Source organism: Rhinopithecus roxellana, chromosome 10 (assembly GCF_007565055.1).
Source record: "Rhinopithecus roxellana isolate Shanxi Qingling chromosome 10, ASM756505v1, whole genome shotgun sequence".
Lineage (NCBI taxonomy): Eukaryota > Metazoa > Chordata > Mammalia > Primates > Cercopithecidae > Rhinopithecus > Rhinopithecus roxellana.
Window position 1 is genome coordinate 119,193,676 of NC_044558.1, and position 6,608 is coordinate 119,200,283.

General features: G+C 43.9%; 1 pseudogene across 1 annotated transcript; it reads right to left on the minus strand.

Annotated features, from left to right (window-relative positions):
- Positions 1 to 958: 958 nt before the first annotated feature.
- LOC104678600 lies at positions 959 to 1,837 on the minus strand (annotated as a pseudogene). Its single transcript, XR_750211.2, has one exon. The product of XR_750211.2 is annotated as a ubiquitin-fold modifier-conjugating enzyme 1 pseudogene (transcript).
- Positions 1,838 to 6,608: the final 4,771 nt, after the last annotated feature.

The following is a 6,608-nucleotide window of genomic DNA, read 5'->3' on the forward strand; positions in this document are numbered from 1 at the left end:
GTCAGGAGTTCGAGACCAGCGTGGCCAACATAGTGAAACTCCGTCTCTACTAAAAATACAAAAAAAAAAAGCCGGGTGTGGTGGCACACGTCTGTAGTCCTAGCTACTCAGGAGGCTGAGGTGAGAGAACCGCTTGAACCCAGGAGGCAGAGGTTGCAGTGAGCTGAGACCATGCCATTGTACTCCAGCCTGGGTGACAGAGTGAGACTCCGTCACAAAAAAAAAAAAAAAAGAGCTAAAGGAAGTTTCCTAAACAGAAAAAAAAAAAAAAAAATGATAAAAGCAGTAATCTTGGAACATCAGGAAGAAACAGTAAAATTATGAGAAAAATAATGTATTTTTCTTCTCCACTTAAGTTTTCCAGATTTTTTTAAATAGCTAAAGCAAACATAACAGTGATGTGGTTATAAATGCATATAGATGGACTATTTAAAAGTTATGGGCTGGGTGCGGTGGCTCACGCCTGTATTACCAGCACTTTGTGATACCGGGGCAGATGGATCACTTGAGCCCAGGAATTCAAGACCAGCCTGGGCAACATGGCAAAACCCCATCTTTATTAAAAACAAAAAAATTAGCCAGACACCATGAGTCACATCTGTAATCCCAGCTACTCAGAGGCTAAGGCAGGAGGATCACCTGAGCCTTGGGAGGTAGAGGCTGCAGTAAGCCATGATTGCATCACTGCACTTCAGCCTAGGTGACAGAGTGATACCCTGTCTCACAAACAAACAAACAAACAAACAAACAAAAACTTATAAATACAGAGAGTAAAAAGACATAAGGAGAAGTAAGGTTTCTATGCTTCACTGAAACTGCCAAAATCTCAATACCAGTAGACTGTGATAAGTTATACATGTATAACCACGTATAACCACTAAAAATACTATGCAAAGATACACTTAAATGCACTAAGATTTTTTTGTTTGTTTTTTGTTTTTGTTTTTGTTTATTTTTTTTTACCAGAGGAAGAGGCTTTTATCGATGGGTTATCTCCAGAAACCAGAAAGACTTTATGTACTCACTTTCAGTTACCCCCATGCCTCCAGGATTGCATGTTGCTCCACCTGGGGGCGGATATAAATTACCTCTAGATTGTCCGAAGCCCAGTCTTTCCCTTCCCGGTGCAGCCTTAGAAACTAAGTAGCAATACTGATTGGTGTTTGTTTGTTTCTCCCCCAGCAATGACTGCTGCAGCTACTTAGTAACAACTAGAGGTGGAGGGTGTCCGGGGAAGCAGTTAGGTAAGTGTGATGCACAGGAAAACAGTATCGTAGCCTATCAAAGGGCCCTCTGCCCTGCCTCAGTGGCTTGATTCTTCATTGGTTGCATTTCTCTTTGTGTTGGATGACGCCCTTCTGAATCAGATCAGGGATTTCTGCTGCCAGCCATGGACCCAGCCCCAGAGCCATGAGATGAGCTAGTCCAAATGTGGGCACATTCCTGGCCCACAAAGGTTTGAAATGATCCGTCAGGCATATTTTGCCACCCCTGTACATCTTTGCTGTCTTTCCATCCAGCTCAGGAACTGCAATTCCTGGGGCAGTAGTAGGATATGTGATAGGAATGTCAAACTCGATGTCAAACTCATATTTCAGGAGGTCATGGATATACCAGCATTTTCCAAACCACCGAGTCCCTTCCTTGTTGGACTCCAGTCGGAACCAATCGTTGTCAGCATTCTTGTTGTTCTCCACATACCGGATAAGGGACTGATATTCCTCCTTCAGTCGCTGCACCCACAACTCCCGATCTCGGGGTCCGGCGTTAGTCTTCAGCACCGGGATCTCAGACACAACACGTCGCGTGGCCTCATCCGCCATCTTGGACCAGGGCGCCAGAGGTTTTTGTTTTTTTGAGACAGAGTCTCGCACTGTCGCCCAGGCTGGAGTGCAGTGGCGCAATCTTGGCTCACTGCAAGCTCCACCTCCCGGGTTCATGCCATTCTCCTGCCTCAGCCTCCCGAGTATCTGGGACTGCAGGCGCCCGCCACCGCGCCCGGCTAATTTTTTTTTTCTTTTTCTTTTTTTTTTTTTTTTGTATTTTTAGTAAAGACGGGGTTTCACCGTGTTAGCCAGGATGGTCTCGATCTCCTGACCTTATGATCCACCCACCTTGGCCTCCCAAAATGCTGGGATTACAAGTGTGAGCCACCGTGCCCAGCCTAAATGCACTGTTTTAATCACCCATAGGAAGTTAGAAAAAAAAACAGAAACATAAAACTGAGAGAAAACAAAAGATACAGAAAACAAAAAATAAAATGTCAGGCACAAGTCCTACCACATCAATAATTATATCAAATGTAAACGATCTAACACACTAATTAAAAGACAGAGATTCGCAAAGTAGATGAAAAAACATGACCCAACTATACATGTGTCTACAAGAAATTCCAATCATAATTAGATAGGGAGATTCAAAGTAAACAAATAGAAAAAATATATCTCATCTAAACATTAATCAATGGAAAGCAGGAGTTGCTATATTAATATTAAACAAAGTAGACCACTGAGTAAAGAAAATTACCAGAGATGGGGCAAAACATTCCATAATGATAAAAGGGTTAGTCCATCCAGAAGACATAGCTTCCTAAATGTGTGTGCAACAAACAACAGAGCTGCAAAATGTGAAACACAAACTGATAGAACTGAAAGAATAAATAGACAAATCCACACTAATACTCATAAACTTCAATGCCTTCTCTCAACAACTGATAGAACAAGTAGACAGAAAATTGGCAGGGATATAGAAGAACTCAGGAATACTTTTTTTGTTTGTTTCCTTGAGACAGGGTCTCACTCTGTCACCCAGGCTGGAGTGCAGTGGCATGATCACAGCTCTCTGCAGCCTCAACCTCTCAGGTTCAAGTGCTCCTCCCACCTTAACCTCCCTTGTAGCTGGAACTACAGGCACCTGCCACCACACCTGGCTAATTTATGTTATCTTATTTTTTGTAAAGATAGCGGCCTCACTATGTTGTCCAGGCTGGCCTCAAACTGCTGGGCTCAAGCAATCCTCCTGCCTTGGCCTCCCCCAGTGCTGGGATTAAAGGTGTGAGCCACTGCTCCCAGCCTAATAATACTATTAAGCAATAGGACCTAATCTACATTTATAGACTATTCCACCCAACAATAGCAGAAAACACATTATTTTCAAGCGCCCATGGAACACATCCCAAAATAGACTATATCTTGGGCCATAAAACCAACTTCAACAAATTTAGAAGACTTAAGGTTGGGCGTGGTTGCTCATGCCTGTAATCCCAGCACTTTGGGAGGCCAAGGGGAGTGCAGATCACTTAAACTCAGGAGTTTGAGACCAGCCTGGCCAACATGGTGAAACCATGTCTCCACTAAAATATAAAAATTAACCAGGCATAGTGGCGGGTCCCTGTAATCCCAGCTACTCAGGAGGCTAAGACAGAAGAATCACTTGAACCTGGGAGGCAGAAGTTGTAGTGAACCGAGATCGAGCCACTGCACTCCAGCCTGGGCGACAAAGAGAGGCTCTGTCTCAAAAAAAAAAAAAAAAGGTATAAATAAAACAGCCACATTTAAGAAAAATATTGTTGCAAATTGGGTTTCCAGGGAAACAGACTCAGAGATGGAGGCTTACACTCAGGTTTATTGGGAAGTGATCTTGGGATCAACACCTGTGGGGATACCAAAGCTGTTGATTAAGGCAGAGGGAGAAGTTGGGCGGCAACACAGCCACAGCAAGGTCCTCTGCCCATCTCCTGGGGAGCCCTTGAGCTAGGATGGCCTTACAGAAATATCCCAAAATAAAGCAAGGGGGCTGGACCTTTAGACCTATATGATTTGAAGGGAAATGACCTTGGATAGGTGGCTTCTCATCACTAGGGTTGTAGGGGGAGAGCAGGAGGAGACAGGTGTGAGCTGTCAGCCAATCAGACTGCCAGTTTCAGCCCTGAAGTGGGAGATCTGGGCAGCACACCCAGTGCTTATTCTAAGTGTGAATCACCTACTCATTCACTCTTACCAGGGAAACCTTTATGTAGACACAATAGACAGTAAAGGCTCCCTTCTAAAGAAAGAGCAGGCTGTTAGAAAAAGATAATCATAGCTACAGAAATTTTTCTTACCAGAGGTAAGATGGCTTGTCACCACCAAGGTAATGCAGCATCTTATGCTCAGCACAAGACTGATTCCAGCTTCCTTGACCCATGCAAAGGCAGCCCAGCAGTGAACCTCATGCCAGTGACCCACTCTTCTCTCTGCCCCTTGCCAGCACTGACAGTATCTTACCAAACGCCAGTGACTGACACACAAAATGCACTCCATCCCAGAGAGCCTCCTGCATGTTACTTTTTTCATGAATGGACAGGGAGAAAACTTTTATGTGGAAATCGTTATGACAGAAAAATGGTCTATGGCTGAGTGAATACTTTCAGCAGAGCTCAAAGGTCAAACCTTCAGTCTGATCATACAGTTTTCATGCTTTCTGCCTGCTGGAGATTCCCCAGAAGAATTTTCCAATAGAAGAAAGAAAGAAAAATCATTAGAACCAGAAAGAATGTCTGCCCGTCATACTCAATGTTAAAAAATCATGTGACTCAGCTGGGTACAGTGGCTCATGCCTGTAATCCCAGCACTTTGGGAGGCCGAGGTAGGTGGATCGCCTGAGGTCAGGAGTTCGAGACCAGCCTGGCCAACACAGTAAAACCCTGCCTCTACTAAAAATATAAATATTAGCTGGATGTGGTGGCGGGTGTCTGTAATCCCAGCTACTCGGGAGGCTGAGGCAGGAGAATTGCTTGAACCTGGGAGACAGAGGTTGCAGTGAGTTGAGATTGTGCCATTGCACTCACTCCAGCCTGGGTGGCAAGACCGAAACACAGTCTCAAAAAAAAAAAAAAAAGTGATTCTTTAAAACAAGGAAACTCATCCTTTTGCCCACTTATGGTATGATCATTTAAAATAACATTTTTTAAAATGTATAGTATAAACTTGGGGGAGGGTGTGGGGAGAAAGAAGGAAGCCTTTCTTCTCAGCACTTTCCAAAAGCAGACAGATGAAATACAGACCTAGCACTAGGATAATGACTTCAGATGAAGTCCTGTGAAAGCAAGTTGTGTCTGTCTCTCTGCCTGTCTGATGTGACATCAGCGGTCAAACTCTGGCAATAATGGCTAGAGGGCAAAATCTATTTTAGGTGTTCTCTCAATCCCCTTAGCCTTGACAATCCACTTGTCCCAGGTTTATCAAATCCATGCTAGAACCTGGCCATACTGCTAAGTCTAAATCTCCAGGAAATATAACATTTAAAAAAGAAAAGACCGGGCCGGGCCCGGTGGCTCACGCCTGTAATCCCAACACTTTGGGAGGCCAAGGCAGATAGATCACCTAAGGTCAGGAGTTCGAGACCAGCCTGGCCAACATGGTGAAACCGTCTCTACTAAAAATACAAAATTAGCCGGGCGTGGTGGTGGGTACCTGTAATCCCAGCTACTCAGGAGGCTGAAGCAGGAGAATCGCTTGAACCCAGGAGGCGGAGGTTGCAGTGAGCTGAGATCGTGCCATTGCACTCCAGCCTGGGCAAAAAGAGTGAAACTCTGTCTCAAAAATAAATAAAAGACTTAAATACAGATGAAACACAAAGGTAAGAGCAGTAAACCTACTTAGCAAATAATCAAGGTTCTGCATTTCCTTTCCCTTTGGTATGAGTGCAATAATCTTGTCCTCAGTCTAGGACTCTTCTTGTATTTCCAATCAATTCCTTCCAGGGACCCCACCTAATCCTTTGTACATGGTCCCAGTTGTCTGCCTTCCTGAGGTAAACACATCCCTAAAACATTCTGTGTGAAGGAGATGTTCACAGTACAAATAATACTTTTCCACTGACTTTAATTCCGATTCCCTAGTATTTTTATCATGGTTTCTAATCTATCTCTTGGCTACAAGTGAGTCATTTGTAAAGTGAAGAATTTATTTTAAAGTGAGCAATCATACCACCCATTTTCTGTTTTCCTCCAGAGAGGCATCTAAAAATGACTTTCCCCTTGCAGTCCCAAAGTTCTCAAATCTACACTCACCTCTTTGCCTGAAGCTTCCAGCCTCAACTATGCTAAGGTCTCTCTCTGCCTTGCTTAGAGCCCCACCCTGGCTGTGATAGTTTTCTAGAGATGCCCAACCAAGTATCACAGAGTTGCTAAAGAACAGGAATTTATTTTTCCACAGGTCTGGAAGCTAGAAGTCCAAGATCAAGATGTCAGCAGGGTTGGTGTCTTCTAGGGCCTCTCTCCTCAGCTTGTAGAGGGTTTTCTCTCTGTACATGTCTATATCCACATTTCTTCTTGTAAGGTCACTGGTCATATTGGATTAGGGCCCACCCATAATTTTTTTTTACCACTTCTTTAAAGACCCTATTTCCAAATACAGTCACATTCTAGGGCCCCCTGCCTTAAGGGACAACATCCACCACATATGCTAAAAGGAAGCATTAACTTGGAAAGAAATGGAATTACATTTCTTTGTGCCAATTGCCATAAGAAGCAAGGCAGAAAGACCAAGAGAAGCATGTCTTCATTTTCTCAACTCTCTACTCCACCGTCTACGTCCTTGATTTAAATGATTTCATGACACAAGTAG